This window comes from Crotalus tigris, unplaced genomic scaffold, assembly GCF_016545835.1.
Source record: "Crotalus tigris isolate CLP2741 ecotype Arizona unplaced genomic scaffold, ASM1654583v1 scf7180000017666.27876245, whole genome shotgun sequence".
Lineage (NCBI taxonomy): Eukaryota > Metazoa > Chordata > Lepidosauria > Squamata > Viperidae > Crotalus > Crotalus tigris.
In genome coordinates, this window is record NW_024096551.1 from 4,473,181 (window position 1) to 4,493,067 (window position 19,887).

General features: G+C 38.3%; 1 protein-coding gene across 5 annotated transcripts in view; it reads right to left on the reverse strand.

The window, feature by feature from the left end:
- POMGNT2 (protein O-linked mannose N-acetylglucosaminyltransferase 2 (beta 1,4-)) overlaps window positions 1–19,887 on the reverse strand; it is a 179,284-nt gene that overhangs the window by 10,892 nt on the left and 148,505 nt on the right. The window contains exons 2-4 of one of the 5 annotated variants that reach the window (XM_039336287.1): window positions 11,503–11,723; window positions 10,885–11,135; window positions 8,322–8,379 (exon numbers count right to left, since the gene is read on the reverse strand). The exons of 1 other annotated variant lie outside the window; for it this stretch is intronic. The gene's annotated coding sequence lies outside the window, so the exon portion shown is untranslated. Of the gene's footprint in view, window positions 1–8,321; window positions 8,380–10,884; window positions 11,185–11,502; window positions 11,724–19,887 lie in introns of those variants that run through there. 3 more of the 5 variants (XM_039336289.1, XM_039336288.1, XM_039336291.1) reach the window with 3 other exon arrangements.

The following is a 19,887-nucleotide window of genomic DNA, read 5'->3' on the forward strand; positions in this document are numbered from 1 at the left end:
GCCAACTGACAAACTTCTTAAACCTGTCAGAAAAGAACTGTACACTTTGTCCCTTCAAATGGTCTTGGCACCTCTTCATTTGAGTCAGAGATGTTTGTGAAGATTTATTTGATTTAGGGAAAAAGTGGAAATCTGGAATGTTTAGCAAAATCCAACTTTGCAATGCCTCTTGGGTGGTGTGTGAGGTATGAGGCTTAGCATTAGTATTATTAGTATTATCAAACTCCAGCAATTTCTTACTTTTTCAAACTCTGCTTAATCTTGTTTCACGTGTAATGTATTACTTTTGAGTTGATTTAGGTAGTCCTAGACTTAGACAGACCCCGCTCAGGAGTACTTATGACCTGGATACAAAGTTCCAATGGCTGGGTCCCCCCATGCAGTCATGTGACTACATGTTGGATCTCCAGTAATTGCCTCATATCCCTTGCAGCATTCTGCAGTCATATGATCAAATTTCTGCAAAACCAGCCCAAAGCGAACCATTGACTCATTTAATGACTATGGTATTCACTTATCAACCATCACATAAAAGATTAAAAAAGGTCAGTCATATGGATGGCCCAATTTACAACCATCATGACTTATGACTATGATGGGCAGGCTTCATTAGTCATAAGTTGAGGACTATGTAGTGATGCCAGATTTAAGCAAACTTAACACTATCTGAACCCCCAAAACTAACCAGGTTTTTAACTAGAGAAAACTGGACTACTTATTTTTTTATTTCATGTGGGATGATCTTCCATGGACTGTTTCTTTGTTTCAGGAACACAGAGATGAAACCAAGTTTCACTGGCTATTTCATTGCTGTGAAAAACATCTCACTTTCATTCTAGTAGCATGACAAGCATAAACTCTTAAAACTTACATTTCTGCTCAGCTTGCGAGGTATCAATCTTGCATAAATCTCCCAATATTGAAAAACATCAGTGCAGTATCTATTATATTGTGTTATGCAATACAAGAATGTGTGACACACATTCCTGTGAAATACCAGTCTGACAATTTGTTTTTGGTTAAACCACCAATTGCCATTAATCAACTTGCCAATCTTTTCATGTGAAACTCAGTGTTGACTTCTTTGTTCTTGATCACATGAATTGGCTACTCCCAGTTCATCATCTTTATGTCTTTTTGACCAGGTAACAAGTAATGCAGCTGGTGATGAATTTTAGTTGGTGGAACTCCGTTGTCTGCCAAAATTCAGGCACTGCTTGTTGCTTCAAGAGTACTGAACAGCTTGAACAACAACAACTCACAAACAACAGCTATACGTTTTTCATAGCAACTCTCCATCCATTGTGGTGAAATAATGAATTCTAAAGAATATGTCAGAGTTTTTGGTGCATCAGTATTGCCATCTATTGGTAATGCATATCACTGAAGGCATTGCTCTTCAACTTAATCCATGTATAAATTCCAGTTTCTCAAGAGAAACATCTGAGGATCCATAAATAGTTTATTTTTTAATTAATCCGATAATGTAACTTCTTAAGGAAAGTATTTATCGTTTTGTTATCCTGATCCCAATCCCTTCAATGATATCAGAGATTTACTTGCTGCCTGACAAATATATGGCTACTATTAAGCTGTGATGGGTTTTCAACGCAAACTGATCTAAATTTCTCCTACTCCTTTCCTTCTTAGAATAAATTTTCCTTAACAGATGACTTTTTTTCAAAATTCTAATAACAGACATGTACACGTACATTTCTAATTAAACTTGTTCATAAAATTTCATGGTTGTGTTAAAAAATATATAACCACTTATATCAGCATACTCAGAAGCAAACTTAAAACTAATGGTTTAACTTGTTTATTTTTAAACTGGAAAGGAAATAACCAACCAATCATTTATGACTGATCACATTTGCAACCTGAGCAGTAAATGTATCCTCTACCTTATAGAATTACTGGCCATAATTTATTGCATAGACCATTAATAAGAACCTCTCAGTATTTGGGGGCCTGTATGGAATCCATACAGAAAAGATGAGATCAAGACTTCCAAGCTTGTCCTTGATACCCATTTAAAAAAGACAAATACTTCCCTATAATTCCCACCCCACCCCCACCCAAATTTGCAAGATTCCATATTACACTACTCTGCCTGAAAGCATTCCTATCTGGGTGGAGTTACAGTATGTCTGTAAAATAGATTATGACCCTTTTAAATGATGCTTCAGATGTGATGTGGAAGCATTCTGAACTACAAGTAGTATAATGTATGGCAAATATAATGTAGTAAGATACAGCGGCATTCCTTGATCTCGTACCTTCCAAATATGCTGAAGCTACATTTTTGAAGCCATGTAGTAATGGATTTAATTCTAGCACTTGTGAAGCAAAAAGAGATAAGATGCTTGAAAAGGATCAATAAACTGAAAATCTGAGATAATGAAACAATAAAGCAGTAAAAGATTACAGGAAAATGAAGTAACAGTAAAAGGAACAGAACTAAGAGTAACAATAAAGGAAGAGAACTAAAATGGAATATTTAAGAATACTACATGCAATAAAACAACATTTTGCAATACTTACTGAAGGTAAATGAAGATAAAATTAATCTGAGCAAAATTAATCATCAGGGAGTTACAAGATTTGAATTATATCTTTCAGGAACTGCTGAATCAATGATATCTTTACCATATGAACAGATTCAAGGTGCATATGAAATATTGTTAATGCCCCTTTCAATTTAGTTATGACACAATGAACTATGCTATGTACTTTGATACCATGCTTTCCAAAAATACACTGTTCTAGTGGGCTTTTAAGATGTGTTTGTGTAGAAAGGGTATTGCCTTTTTTGTTGTTTTTTAAACTGAATTCCCACTATAGAATTGTAAAAGAAATTGATTGCAAATGTATTTGGAATCAATTTGCAACATCACTTTAGGATGCATCACTTCATTGGATATAGTTTATTAAAATTCTTCTTCTTCTGTCCCATACACTCTCCCTGCCACCATAAAAGCTTATGAAAGAGGTACCTGCAAAGAAATGCATGCTTCTGAACATTGTATAACATAAAACAGTATTTATATATATTTTTTTAAAAAAGTTGACATTACAGGATAAAATTATGCACATCAAAGCTACTTATGCATAAAAAATAAATCCATATTTTAAGTTTCTGTGGAAACTTATGTTAACCATTGCATATGTCAGGGAATTATAAATAAAAGCTTTGTGTTTCATGGGGAAAAAGGTTGTGGAAATCACTGTTGATTTTAAACCAATCTTTAAAAAGGATTGTATAAAAATGAGGCCAGCAATACAATGGACCACTTATTTGCTGAAATATGCCTCCCTCCCTTGTGCCCATTTGCAAGTGAAGCAGCAGCCTGATATCTAAATGCACAAAAGTGTCACCTTCCATCTTACATCGCTGGAATGAAGATTGGGTCAGAGACATAGAATGCAGAGACGGCTACTGGACGGTTAAGATGTAAAAAGAAACATAAAATGTACTTCTTGGAATCAGCCCGATCACTATACATGATGAAAAGAGAGCTCAAAATCCTTTTGGAGTGAACATCTCTGAATCTATTAGGCATCCATATGCAGCAATTTACAGCACCGGAGCTAGCAAGGTCTCTTTTACAACTCTTGGCAGCTAGAAAATTGCGGGCTGGGCAAGGGAATGTCTGTATATTCATCAGGACTGGGTCTCTGCAATCAAATGTATTTGAAAGGTTTCTTGTTTTATTAGCTTAACTTTATTCATCACTAAAGCCTCCAGGATAAAAGCATGAGATGAAACTGGCATATTACATTAAGCAGTCCAGAGAATATAATAGAACATTAATAACACTGGTTTAGGTGGGTTGGGAAAGCAGAATTACTCCCTCAATGCGGCTCCAGATTTGATTTTCAAATGTAGTAGTCACAGAACTATCAAGCTACTAGCCACTGCTTGGGGAACAGGATTGGGTTGCTGTGTTACTATCATTAAATAAGATATGGCAGAATTATATTTTGCCTTAACGAAATGGCTTCGAACATAAAGTTGTTACTCCATCTTTGGAATTTGTACTCCTTTAACAATGTTGTTAGAAATATTAACATGCCTGGGAAATGCCTGATTGGACAAGGCTGGTTTAGTTGAATCAATGAAATTTTCCAATGAAAGTATATTTCAGAAGGCTCTGACTGCAACTGATGCCTATTTATATTAGGCGTGAGTGATGAAGTGAGAGATGTAGAGGTAAGGACTTGTATGTGCACCAAGAGGACTGTTGGTAGCCCATTCCTGAGAATAGAAGAGCTGGCTTACATCTTTTTCATTGACCCTACAAACAACTGGCTGACAATTAGAACTACACACTAAATTCCTCTGGTTTCATTCCAATTCTAAAAATTCTCAGCAGTGATCATGCTAGCTAGAAATTCCGAGAACTAATAAACCTAGAAAACACAGAGGTTGGAGAAGCCCACTATAAGTTATAGATCTTTGTGTAGTTTTCACTTTTAATGTTAGAATATAATGCAAAAATCAATTTGGCTGATGAGCTTCTGATAGAATTGTCATAAATTAACACAGATTTAGGTGAACATATTTGTGGGTCATATCCTGGGTCTATGGATTACAATTTGGAACTCTGTGCTAGGAGAAACTCTTGACATGGCCTAGAAGTCAGATATACTTATTTATTGCCCTACAGCATATCCTGTGATACAAATACTGTATTGGATCTGAAATCTCCATTATGCTGTATTAGGGGTTAGGACTCCCTTCTTACCATTATTTCTTTTGTGTTTCCACACAAAACTTCCAACACTATCATTGTCTGTTCATTAACAGAATCCCTATGTGGAAGCATTATTTAGGTATTTACAAGGTGCTTTTGTGGGATTAGAGAATGGGATTATTCTGAATGAGGGAACTAGGCTCCCTCATTCATATTTCATGACATATCTAGAAATCCCATACCCTAAATCCTTCACGTTATTCTGTCACAACATAGATACTCAACAATATATAAAACAGCCCTGCCCCTTGCTACTGAAACACCTCCGTCTCTGAGCATAAATAGGAGTAATAATTGGACATCAAATCAAGTAGCAAGAATCAAAAAATATTCAAAATATTTAAAGAGTTTCAACAAAGTAATAGAATAAAAACAAAAGCTTCTGGTTCAAAAAAAAATTAAATGTACAATAGTAATCAATAAAAAACTTTTCATCCCATTGCAAACCTTTTAAATTTTTATGGCCTCATTCATAACTACTTGAATTTACGTTTTTTAACCAAATTTTATCATAAACCATACTGGGAGTTTTATCAAAACTGATATTACAAGCATCCTGAATGAATATAAACCTTAAAAATACATTTACATTTTTCAGTAAATAATCAACCCATGTAAAAGGAAAATTTAGAGAACAGTTTTTTTCCAATTTAGACATTCCTTTTATCTATTTTCTTTTTTGTTTTTTATCCATGTTCTTACATATTTCCTACTTATAGTGAGATATAACACAAGACAATAAGATTTTGGTGGTGGGAGAATCATGCTTCAGAGAAACTTGGCATGCTATTTATTGAACTGGATAGAACACTTCATTTTTGCAATGGCATTCCTTCAAAATCATTCTGCCTTTAAGTTAAATGCTATTTTTCTCCAAAGCCATGCTTAGCATTAAATGGTAAGTGTCCTACAGATTTATACATTCTTCCTGCATAGTGGCTCATCCACATTTTGCCTGGGCAGATGTGGGCATCTCCAGCTCTTATACTGGCAGCCATTTTGTGACTGCATAAGCAACCCCCCACAGCCATTTACCCAGAATACCTGCAATCATTCTCAAAATTCCATGTTTGTCCATCTGTGTCCAAAAGATAGAGAACAGAAATGATATAATAGAAGCTATTAAGGGGTGTACTCAGACCTCTTATATGAAGCTCTTGCAATATTCATTTCTCACTGAGGTCAATTCTCATTCTCTAATATGAGTGAGAAAGATGGGCAAGTGCTACCGCATAGTTTCATGTCATTAGGGCCTGCAGTCTGGAGAAGTCAAGTGCAAATGCCAGATATGCCATACATTTGAACCTCTTCGGAGGAGCATTGGTAATGTGCTTTTCAAATAGAAAACATGATCCTAAGTGAAGCATAGCATATAAAAACATTTAATTAAAACTCAGTGGACTGGATCAGATTAAGTTAGCTGAATTTGGATCCAAGCAAAACCCATGGGATTAATTATCATCGACTTGGCTTTTTGATCTTTCTGAGATTTAATAGAACTAGTATTAATCTGGAAATAGCTTATTGGTTTTAACCGACGAAATCATCTTCTTGATCCTCCCTTTGAAGTCAACACTGCTCTAAAATGATAATGACTTTCTAATGAGAACTGCAGTGGTAAATTAAAACAACAAATAACCCTTAGCACTCAAACATTTCATAATTCAGAAACCAAGGTATTTGGCATGCAGAAGCAAAAAGGCTCTATATTTTTGTTATCCAAACACCTCTTCAACATCTTCCTTTGAACTTTGGTATTAAAGATGTGCTTCCTTTTTGCCTGGTTTAAAGAAAAGTCACCTGTCATCAATAATTTACTTCCCTACTGAAACATTATCCTGACAACAGAAAAAGAAATAGAGAAAAAATGTGGTGCACACTTGTGAAAACCTTTGAAAGGGCTAGTCAAAATATAGCACAATGAGATATCTGCAGCAAGTAGTATAATAGAGGAAGTGAGAGAGAATAATCTCCCCATATCAGTAAGTATGCTAAAATGTTTTTTCTTTAAACTAGGGGGTAGTAAGAATGCATTATTCAGTCCGAAACTAATAGAAAAAATAAAGAGAAATGCAGAAAGCTTCCTGTTATAGCTTCTTGCCTGTGCTCATTTTTAAGCAGAGAAATGGATGGCTTCCCTCTTAGATCAGGTAAAAGTAGTTACTAGAAGTGAAGTGAACACAAAAAGACTTGGCTATCAGAAGAAACAATGTCCTTTTACTACAGGGTAAAGAGCAGCAGCCTTAATTCTCCTTTGTCAAGACTGAATGTAAGAAATGTGGATAAGTTTGGAAAGTTAGCAAACAGTAATTTCACTAAGTATAGCAGTTAATGAAAGTGTGTTGTGTGAAGGAGTTATAAATACAGCAATTACCAACTTGAGAATTGGTAGTGCTTTAGTGGTTCCGTCTACCTCATCTATCCTAAGCTAAATTTGACATTGTTGTTTATATTTATTAGCTTCCTAAATATGAAGTGTGCTTGAAATAATGTTTAGAAAACCCTAATGATCAGTTTTTTCCCACCACCATGCACTAGGACCATGGTTCTCAACCTTTCTAATGCCGTGACCCCATAATACAGTTCCCCTTGTTGTGGTGACCCCCAACCACTTATACATCACCGGGTGCCAGGGGCGCGGCCAAAGAAAAGGTGAAAAAATGGCGGACAGCCTTGTTTGGCGACCCCCATGAAATGGTAGTTCGACCCCAAATGGGGTCCCAACCCACAGGTTGAGAACCACTGCACTAGGAACATGGTTTTTAGAAGTTGCAGCAAAACTACATTGGAACACAGCATTCTGGAAAAGTTGGACCACACATGTCTGAAAAACACCAGTTTATGGAAACTTCCAACACTATGTTAGAAAATACATAGACAGAATATACTTAAGCTAAAGTTAACTCCTCTTCTTCTGGAGCCACTTTTATCAGAAACTATATAAGATGTAAATACAGATAGCATGACCTGTGATGTGAAAACATTCTTTTGGCAAGCTCTGAAGAAGACTCAATTCTAGATCTAGCTGGGTGAGGTGGAGTGAGCCTATAATCCAGATACTCCAGAGGCTGAGACTTGAGCTCAGGAATTCTGGGCTGCAGCGGGCTATGGCAATCCTCTTAAGTTCAGCATCAATATGATGATATGGTGAGTTGAGGGCCACCAGGTTGCCTAAGGAGGGGTAAATCGGTTCCTGTTGGAGATGGAGCAGGTCTAGATCTTAATATGAGATTGCATCTTTGTTTACCAGATCTTTCTCCTAATTAACAATTTCCAATTCTAGATTTCATTTAGAACAGCAGTATTTATTAAGACAGCTCTCTTTCCTATATAAGGACAAAAGACATTGAAGACCAAAGCCATTTGTTGAAAGGTTCCAGGGGAATGAATTTTGTTCTTCCATTTTAATCTACTTGCAATACTGCAGTTGGTGCTGAACACATTACAGAAGCACAATATTCCCCCCCAACCCCCAAATGATTTTTAACACGAGCCATCCTTAAACATATTCTTCAGCCTTTAATACAATGGAATATCTGGTCAGTATTGCCCAGGCCAACCTACCTTGCAGAATTGTTGTAAATTTAACATTGGAGAAGGGTTGCAGATACAGGATGGAGCTCTGAGAAGAAAGGCAGGATAAAAACCTAATGAATAAATAAATACCCAAAGATGCTGGGGACTCAATTTTTGCATATAAAGCAGGCACTCTATCATGGAGTACACCCCTCCCAAAGGGCTACAAGCAACATAGAATAATAAATACAGGTTTTGCTTTTATTTCAATACTTCAGAGCCACATTATTAATTTTTAAAAATATATTTCAGCAGTTTGTTCCCTTTATTGTTGCTGGTTTCCTGACTTGCTGCTAGAAAGGAGATCAATAAAATCAATTTTGTTGTTTAAGCAAGCACAGGTGATGTTAATATTATTTTAAAGCAGCCCATCTGTATTGGGAAGATTTCTCTGAGCTAAGTATTTAAAGAAGGATTTGTAGGCACAAAGAGGTCCATGAAAGGCATAAGGGCAACATTTTCAGGCTCTGAGACACTGCACTATGCTGAAATACTACTACTAAATCAAAGCAATGTAGTAGGTGCACAGATATTTTATGGAATAAATTATAACTGGAGTTAGCCCACATCTTATTACAATTTATTTTTTCATATTTGTTTGTTAGATTGCTAATTCAAACAAAGAAGGACACTGGGCTTGTCGACCAGAAGGCTACCTTGTGACAGAGTAAGCTTCTACTTCTTGCCCCAGCTCCTGCTACTCTAGCAGTTTGAAAGCATATCAATGCAAGTAAATAAATAGGTACTATTTAGGTGGGGAGGTAACAGCATTCCATGTGCCTTCAGTGATAATCATGCTGGCCACATGATCACAGAAGTGTCCTCAGACAATGCTGGCGTTTTGGCTGTGAATTGGAGATGAGCATTGCCCCATAGAGTCAAATATGACTGGCAGAGAAATCCTTAATTTTACCTTAATAGAAATCCCCAAGATTTTCAAATCAGACATCCAACTGTGGCTTCCTTTAATAACGGGGAACACCCCCTCACACAGGTTTTTACCTGCTTATAATTTCTGTTGTTCACCCTGGCCTGAAGTAGGCTGTGGAATTCAATAATGTATCTGTTACAATATCAACTGAATACCAGTTAATAGGTCACATTCTGACAAATGTACATGTGAGGAATATACATGCTTTTTTCTCTTAAAAGGTCATAAGAATGGTGGACTTTTCCTATCTCCTCTATTACTGTACTGAAGTCAATCAAAAGTTAAAAAATCAGTTTGGTTACAGCTTACTCACTATTTCCTATTGAGTCGAGTTTTAAACTGGGAATTCTGAAGTTCATAGATTTGCTCCTGGGAACAGCAGTTAAGTTTATTTTGCCTCAATCGACAATGTAGGACTATTTACTTTGAAATCTACTTTAAGTAGGATATACTGCCAAATATATTATCAGCATCAGTAACTAAATAATACCTCCTATGCTTCTGCGTGGCTTAAAATATGCAGCCATAGCACATATTTTAATGAGATGATTATTAATACATTTTTAGGACACTGCATTTCTTATTTAGTTATTTCAACATATACACTACCTCTTGTTTGAATCTTTTACAAATCTTACCCAATAACACTCACAGCATAATAGAGAATATGGCATAATGTGTACCAGTTTTAAGGTCCATTTGTAGAATCAATTTTCCATATATACTGAATTAGTAAATATCAGAAATAGTTTTTTAAGATGTCTAATATGGTAACCTCAACTGTGAAATCTGTGAATATACAATGGGATCCAAATATAATTAAATTTTAAATCAGCTCTAGTATCTAAAAACAGCACTACCGAACCTCAACATTGACTGCAGGTAGCATCTTTTCAATCTGATGTTCTCCAAAGGTGTTGGGCAACTCCCATTGCCCACCCCTAAATAGGAAGCATACAAGCAGTTCAACACATCTGGAAATCCCTGGGGAAGGAGTAGAGTAATAGAGAGTGAGTTGGTTACTAATTTACGAATGTGCTGGCAGATGTATTTGGGATTCAGTGAAGCAAAGAAAACCTCAAGGAACTGGCCCGCGATTTCTTTCTCTTTTCAAAAGCTTTGTTTTTGAACGCTGGCATTTTCCAAAGCTTATAAAAATATGGTGGGGACTGTGATTAAACCCACCTCACAAGCGGTGCTTAGGAAGAAAATTCAAAATACCGTTATCGTGCATCAATTTCGACCCCCAAAACTTATACTACCCCGAATCTTCACGTAACGATATTAGTTAACTGGGAGACTTCGTGAAAGCATTCGTTCATCCCACCCCACTCATCCCGGGAGGGAAGTCCCCCTAGGACGAACAGAAGGCCAGGAAGAATTACAAGGACTCGCAACGAAGACGAGTCTTTCCACTCACCCTCTGATTTTGAATGCCATCAAAATAATAAGAGCGAAGTAAAAAAAAAAAAAAAGCCGCCTTTCTTGGCACATCTGAGTCTCAGAGCGTACTCCGCAGTCGGAAAAAGTGCTGTTTGTTTTGCAACCCGTTCTTTCCCTCACCACCGCTGCTGTCTCCGTCCCAATAAAAACTGGCCCTCTCCAAACCAGTCTCCTCACCTCCTGCAGCGCTTCCTAGGACACTGCAGCAGTTCTTGCCCTGCTGTTGCCCGGCCGCTGTTTCAGAGAGTCGTCCTCCTTCCGGCTGTTCCTTTGCCTACGCGAAAACGAGTACGTTTAAACCGCTCTCGTTTATCACCATTGCTTTTCGGCCGGCACTGCTCCCTGGCAGGACCCACCTATGCTCATGCTCGGTCCCGGCATGGCTGCCACGTTGCATCCTGGGGGTTGTAGTTTTCTTTCTGCCCATTCTGCCGATATACACGAGGAGCTTATTTATTTTGCGCATCGTAAATCCTCATGCAGAATCTGTTCAGGCTATAAACCTATATATATTTGTCTGGGAATAAATTCCACTGAACTTACTTTTAGTAGGCAGACATTAGATTGAATAATTAGCCAACAAGATGTTTTTAAACATTTGAGCCAATTCTTATCAGCAACATGTATAGTTCTCTCAGGCATGCGATATCTATACAAAGCCTTAAGGGGGTTTCCTGAAGTGTCTGTGGGTAATCAATCCAAATATTTTGTGCTATTTCTATTTCATTTTTCTCTCCTCAGCATTTTTAAGTTAAAACAAAAAAAAATTATGATTGAGAATGTATAAAGAATTACCTCCAGAAGACAATTGTGACTGCTGTTCTCAGGGAATAAGAGAAAATTGTAATGAATGAGGGTGGTTTGTTCTCTGAGATTGTGGGTTGGTTTCCGAATGTTAAAATTCATTGTAATGAATTTTAAATTTTACCATCTCCTGTTATATGTCCTCCATCATCGTCATCATCATCATCATCATCATCATCATCATCATCCATTAATGACCAGAATAGTAAAACCTGGACAGCAAAATTGCAATACAATAAGATAACATAATGAAAAAACTTATTTAAATCTCCATGTGATTTTTCTTTAGAGCATGCATGTCAATCTCACTATGTCCTGTGACATGTTGCTCTTGTGGAAAACTAAAGGACTCTTACGAATTCCAGAGGGTTTTAGCAGAGAGATTTATTGCGCAGGTTCAGAAGCAATAGCAACTAGCAATTCTGAACTCCAAGGGTGGGTTCAGACTTCAGTTTTATACATTCCTTTTCTCAGGAACAAAGGAATACACATTATAATACACATTGTAATACATTAGGTTCATTTCTCATGGGTATACAATGGAGAGTTTGCTACATACATTGTATCCAACTGCAATGCGCATTAGGTTAGTTACATACTACTAACGCAGCATTATTCCAGTAATTATGCAGACACATCGTTATTCTAGTGATTATTCATTAATCCACATTATTGCGACATATCATGACTTTTTTCGCATTGCCGGAGCTGGGGTGGGCGCGGCCTCTGCACAATGCAACTGGCCTGCAGGCCGGAAGTTTGACACCCCTGCTTTAAAGCATATACTATAAATTTTTCACCTGCTCATTTATCCAAATTGGTTGGGCCAACCCACCTTTTATACCAAGAGAGGCATTTACCCCAAGGGATGGATATTGTGATGTGAAGCAGCAACAAAGTTTTGGGTGACAGGCTTGAATGTTTCACTTAAGCTGTCCCATAAATATTTCTAAACTAAATGGCACCCCCCTCCAATGTGATGAGACATATTGTACCTACTCAGGAATTGAATGGCCAATTTGCTGGAACGTGGGAGGATCATCTTGTCCTTTTATTCAGGCAACAAGATGCTGGGCTGATTATGAATGTTGCTCTTTTGGAATATTTCTCAGCAGGAAATAAAAAAAGTATTCAGGCCTATTTCTCAATAAATAAATAAGAGCAACCAACAGAGCCTTCAAATGCTGCCTTATATTTGCTACTGTTTGTATGCATAATTAGATATTCCCAAGGTGACAAGACAGTTAAACATCTTTCCAGTAAATTAATGTCAGCCTTTAACTGCTGAAGTGTTTGGCCCTGATAACTTGATGCTTATCTGGGGAAAACTTACTTTTTAATAGCTGAGCATTGCATCCCCCTACAGCTTGTTTGGTTTTGATACATATACATAAGCACCTAGTCTCCTAATAGGAAGTGCTTTATTTTATTTCATTTTAATGGCTGCTATCCCTCCCACTGTTCAGACAAGGCTACCAGAGCAGTTCCCATTTGGGTCACTAAGAAGAATAAAACAATGGTCGGATGGGACTGCCATTTCAAGAATTCCCATCTAGGATGGAACTGGCAAGGCAGCAGTGAAAGACAGGGGCCTCATCTTCACAGAACAGAAGAGATGTGGGGCTGAAGGAGTAGCAATGACCAAAATGCTGGTGGTAGTTCCCCTTGCCTAGTTTTGGGAAAGTTGATATTCAGTAAAAATGGATTCCAGAATTGTCAGATAGCTTCTGAGAAAATTGACACAACTTCTAGTTTGGATAATTCAGTTGTTGTATGCTATAGATTTATGCTGGACTCAAACAGCAATATCTGTATTCAAAATGGAGAGTCCAGTCAGCAAGGGAGGAAGAGAGGGGGGGGGGAAAGAAAGAAAATAAGGGGAAAAGTCTGAATTGGGTTTTGAGAGCCAATCAGCTTAGTGCAGTGATGGCGAACCTTTCAGAGACCAAATGCCCAAACTGCAACCCAAAACCCACTTATGTATCGCGGATACCGAGTGGGCATGGCCCACTGGGTGGGTGTGGCTTCGGTGGCCATGGCAGACTGGGTGGGTGTGGCCAGGTTGGACGTGGCCAGCTCGATGTTGCTTACGTCCTACTTGTCTTCTCCAAACTCACACCCACCATTGCTTCCAAAGGCCGTCTGCTCGCTCACTCGCTCTCTCGCTGCACTCCTGCCAAAACCTGCTTCTTTTATAGGTTCCCCTCTCCCCACTCAGCTCTCACAACTGTTCCCACAAGAGCACTGCTGGATTTGGTTTCCTTGCTCTCTCCAGTTCCCACTAGTCAGGCCACATGGAGGGGGGGGAACGTCCCTCTGGCGCGTGTGCTGACAGAAAGGGCTCTGCGTGCCCAGTCCGGCACATGTGCCATAGGTTCGCCACCATGGGCTTAGCAGAATAACAGAGTTGGAAGAGATCTTGGAGGTCTTCTAGTCCAACCCCCTGCTCAGGCAGGAAACCCTATACCATTTCAGACAAATGTTTGTCCAATCTCTTCTTAAAAACTTCCAATGTTGGAGCATTCACAACTTCTGGAGGCAAGATGTTTTACTGATTAATTGTTCTAACTGTCAGGAAATTTCTCCTTACTTCTAAGTTGGTTCTCTCCTTGATTCACATCCTCTCCTTTTCCATCCATTGCTTCTTGTTCTACTTTTAAGTGCTTTGGCGAATAAGTTGGCTCCCTCTTCTTTGTGGCAGCTCCTTAGGCATAGGAACACTGCTATCATATTAGTCCATTTCATTAAACTAAACATATTCAAGTCATACAGTCTTTCTTCATATGTTTTAGCCTCCAGTCCCCTAATCATTTTTGCTTCTTTTCTCTGCGTTCTTTCTAGAGTCTCAACATCTTTTTTATATTGTGGCAACCAAAACTGAGTGCAGTATTCCACTTCTGGTCTTACCGAGGCATTACAAAGTGGTACTAACACTTTGTATGATCTTGATTCTGTCCCTCTGTTAATGCAGCCTAGGACTCCCTTGGCTTTTTTGGCAGCTGCAGTACACTGCTGGCTCATATTTAAGTGATCGGTCATTAGGACTACAAGATCCCTCTCACAGTTACTACTATTGAGCCAGGTATCACCTATTCTATATCTATGCTTTTGGTTTTTCTTGCCTATCTGGAGAAACTTACTTTTCTCACCATTTAATTTCATTTTATTAGACAGGACCCGGTGTTCCAGTATGTCAAGATCCTTCTGTATCTTGAGCTTGTCTTCTGGAATGTTGGCTATTTCTGCCAGTTTGGTGTCATCTGTAAATTTGATGAATTCCCCTTGTATCCTGTCATCTAAATAAATGATGAAGATATTGAAGAGCCTAAGACACAGCCTTGGAGTACCCCACTGCATACTTCCTCCATGAGGATTAGTGTGGCATCAATACAACCACACACTTTTATTGTTATACATAATTCTAGCTGCCTTGTAAGATTTTATTTGTTAAAGGCCAACTGTAAAAGCCTTTTATATTAGTTTGGGATATTATTCTATATTATTTTTAAACTTTGGGCTTTGTATATTAAAAAAAATGAAAGGGTGCAATTTAGTGTTGCTATTAATATTATAGGACAGTGGTGGCAAACCTATGGCACATGTGCCAGAGGCGGCACTCGGAGCTCTCTCTGTGGGCACACATGCTGTTGCCCCAGCCTTGCATCCCCACACAACCCCCTCCTCACCAGCAGCCCCCTGGAAGAGAGTCGCCTCTGAGCATGGCCCACACGGAGCAGCGCAGCCAAGGACATGGCAGCCAGGCAGCATACACAAGACTCTGCCTCACGTCCCATCGCACACAGTTGATGCTGCGGGGCGCGAGCAGAGAGTGTGACTGCCATGGTGCTGCTGGGCTGCCTGGGCGATTTGCAGCGGGCCCTGGAGGTGATGAGTGGCCCTGCAGGCAGGTGGGGTAGGGCAGGGGCGGGGCAGGGGCGGGGCCGGGGCCAGTTTTTGGTTCGCCATCACTGTTATAGGAAATTGCTGCAAAAACTTTGACTTTGACCTATTCTATAGCTGATACTGGTTGGGTAAAACACTCATTATGCATATTGCTTTCATCTTACTGTGAGCATGAAACCACTTGTTATCACTTAATTATGGCTTGATGAAATGTAATTTTACATCCTGGTTTAACTGTATTTTGCTGAGCTCACACATGCTAAATTATGGATTGATTAATTATTGTTTGTTGAATAAATCCTAAATGAAGGCTTTGTATACTGCACTACTCCATGCTTTACACATTTTAGTGGTCAGACTTATACACTACTCTAAATCAAACCCAAACATCTCACAATATTGTTTAACTCACTGTGAGAATACAATCATCAAACAGGATCAAGAAAAAAATCTTTGTCTTCACTGAAGATACAAAACTCTTTTTAGTTGGTGTTTCAGTTCTTTTTAAGGAATGTTTCTTATTTAACATCATCAAGCTTTTCTTTGAAAACTTGCTGAAATCTAGAATTCATAAGGCCACACAATCCTTCAGGAAAATCAGACCATCATAAAAGAGCCAAGTTTGAAGACCCCTGGTCTAGGTGTCATCTATTTCTCAGTTTTCTTCAGAGTACTTTTAAGTTGGATTGCCACTTACCATCAAATAACATTATTTGAGGTCATAGATATTGCCTTTTTAAGATAAAGATATCACTTTAGTATAAAATTTTATTTATGTAGTATGCAGAAACAGAAATCAATATTTTTGACAGGGGGTTGTTATATACTATAAAGCAGCATTCCCCAACTTGGTGCCTTCCAGAGGCATTGAGATTACAAATGGTGTTCCCAGTTAGCATATTCTGTTGGCTGAAGTCTTAAAGTATCTTAGGAAAAATATATAGGTTAGTCTTCATATTTGACTGGACATGCATGTTTTCTTACCAATACTTTACTCATTATAAATAGTTTACTGATTTTGTTTCCAGAGTATACTTGACCTGCTCAGTCACTAAACTCTTTAAATTCCCTGACCAGTAGTTTTAGCAGTCTATGTTCATATTAATTTGATCAAAATTTAGTCAAAATGATGGTCAAGGAATACAAAATCCCTACCCAATTGATGCAACTGATATGCGGTGAGCCCTTTCATCATTTTGATAACAGCAGCAATCTCCTGGCCAAAGTTTCCTAACATCACTAGTCCTAGCAGGTGCTTTGGGTACTATGATAGGCACTATTTAGGTTCTGCCACATTTTGACAATGAGATTATAATGAGAACATTTGTTGTTTCAGCTTTTCTTTCTCTCCAACTCTTTTTCCTTGACATCTAGGTATACAACCTGGTCCATGGACTTGATTTAAATGTTCTTACAATATAAATAATTAGTACCCAAGCCAAGTGAATCATACAATCCAATGTATGATTCAATTGACTGAGTTGATTGACCTTATTTTTATTTTCTCATGGCATATTAAGTCTCCCTGACCCAATTAAGTGTATTACAAGAACAGGCTTATGTCTGATTTTGTAATTGGGATGTGATAAGTTAGATGTGCAAGCTTAAATGGGTAACATTAATCAATCAAGATGATGAATAATAATAATAATAATAATAATAATAATAATAATAATAATAATAATAATAATAATAATAATGTATGGAAAAACATCATCTGAAATAGAATCGCTGCTCAACACTGTCCGTATATATAGCCAAGATATTGTAATGGAGTTTGGCTTGGAGAAATGTGCCACACTTACTATCAAACAAGGAAAAATAATGAAAACTGAAGGAATCAAGATGCCCCACGAAAATAACATTAAGAGTCTGGATGAGGAAGAGTACTACAAATACTTGGGTATCCTTCAAGCTGACAACATCAAGCACACTGAAGTCAAGAAAAAGATTAGAGGTGAATACATCAAGAGAGTGAAGAAGATCTTAAAATCCAAACTCAATGGAGGAAATACCATAAAGGCAATCAACACCTGGGCAATCCCAGTCATTAGGTACACAGCTGGAATAGTGGACTGGACTCAAGCAGAACTAAAAGCAATGGATAGGCAGACCAGAAAAATAATGACAATGAATCATGCCCTTCATCCACGCAGTGACATTGATAGACTTTATCTACCAAGGCAAATAGGTGGGCGTGGAATGCTACAAGTACATCAGATGGTTGAAGAAGAAAAAATGGCTTTGGAAGAATATCTGAAGAACAATGATGAAGATGCACTGAAATTAGTATATCAGGAAGGCTTACTAACTACTGGAGAGACCAAACTGGCCTACAAGAAAGACCAAATGAAGAACAGAATAGAGGCATGGGAAGACAAAGCACTACATGGCCAATACATTAAAAAAATAGCTGGGAAAGCAGATAATAATAAAACCTGGCAATGGCTAAGAGCAGGAAAATTGAAGAAAGAGACCGAGGGACTAATTCTGGCTGCACAAGACCAAGCCTTAAGGACAAATGCATACAAAGTCAAAATTGAGAAGACAGCAACAGACAGTAAGTGCCGCCTATGCAAAGAAGCTGAAGAAACAGTGGACCACTTGGTAAGCTGTTGCAAGAAGATTGCACAAACTGATTACAAGCAGCGGCATGACAAAGTAGCAACAATGGTGCATTGGAAGATCTGCAAAAAATATCATTTGCCTGTAAGCAAAAACTGGTGGGATCATAAAATAGAGAAAGTCATAGAAAATGATAAAATTAAACTGCTCTGGGACTTCAGAATTCAAACAGACAAGCACCTGCAACATAACACCCCAGACTTAACAATTGTCGATAAGAAAGACAAAAAAGTCTGGATAGTGGACGTGGCAGTGCCTGGAGACAGCAGAATAGAAGAGAAAGAACTGGAGAAGATAACAAAATACAAAGACCTACAAATAGAAATAGAAAGACTGTGGCAAAAGCAAGCAAGGGTAGTACCAATAGTCATAGGCTCCTTGGGTGCAATCCCAAAACAACTGGAGCACCACTTGAACACCATTGGCATTGACAAATTCGCTATTAGTCAATTGCAAAAGGCGGCCTTATTAGGAACTGCTTCCATCCTGCGACGATATCTGTAATACCATCAAACATCCACATCTGCCTATCCCAGGTCCTGGGTAAGGACTCGATAGGTAGACAAAATGCCAAATCCAGTCTGAACATCTGGCTGACTGTGCGATGATCGATAAATAATAATAATAAGACTTGTGTACTCTGAGGAAGATGAGAGCTATGCCAGAGGTTCAACCATACTGGACAGGTCTCATCAGAGGAGTCAGACAAAGAGTGTCTCTCCCATAAAAAATATGGTGAGACGTAAATTTCAGAATGCCATACCGGCTCGGACGTCGCCCGGGTTAACAAGGTCCACTAGATATTGGAGTTCCTGGATATCTGGTGAAAAATGGGTTACAGGACTCAGGACTGTTGGCTGAGCAACCAGGGCCAGCAGCTGCAGAACTACTGGAAGAAAAGGTGTTTACCCGTCGCAGATACACAGTGATGGAAAACAAAGAAATAATGATCTGTTACTACAGATCAAGTCCAACAAGACGAGGATATCTAAAACGAATGCACGAATTCTGGAAAGAACAACATCCAGAATCAGAAATAACAGAACAGAGACTAGCAGATCAACGCCGATTTATAACACGAAATAAAGTATTACAGAAACAGAATTGGACGAACTGCAAAGGTTTACCCAGGGCAAAGAAATCAAAGCCTTACAAGAAGTAATTCAGAATGTAGAGGCAAACCAGGGGGAGTTGGCAGTGAAAGAATCCAGTAGAGATATACAACTGTTCTCATTTGGAAACCAGGCACCTCTTCCTCAGGAAGAACAAAACCCTCTAACTAAAGAAATAAAAGAATTGAAACAAAGAATAACTGAGCATCTAGAACAGCACAAAAACAACAGAATAAGGCTGCCTGCATTGAAGCTTGTTCCAAAGAAACAGCTAGCACAAGCATTAAAAGATGCAAATACTGCAATATCAAGTATAAGCACCAATTCACTGCAAGAAACAAACCAACTAATGTACAGCACAGCTGCAGTTATAACAGAATACCTGGGATGCAAAATCAACAAAAAAGAAAAACAAACAAACAGTGCACCACAAAAATGGAAGGTTAGACTAGAAAATAAGATCAGCAAGTTAAGATCACATGCAAGCAAGCTAGAACAGATGAAAGAAAAGAAGCTGAAGAACAAGAAGACCAAAGAATACCTAATCAAGAAATACCACTTAGAAACAAGGAAGATCAAGGAAGCACTGGAAATAATAAAGCAACAAATAACAGCTATAGCCAGGAAAATCAGTAGATATGAAGCTCGAATTGCAAACTATAGGCAGAACCTCCAATTTCAATCCAATCAGAAACGTTTCTACCAATCCATCAATGGAGAAACTGCAAGGAATCAG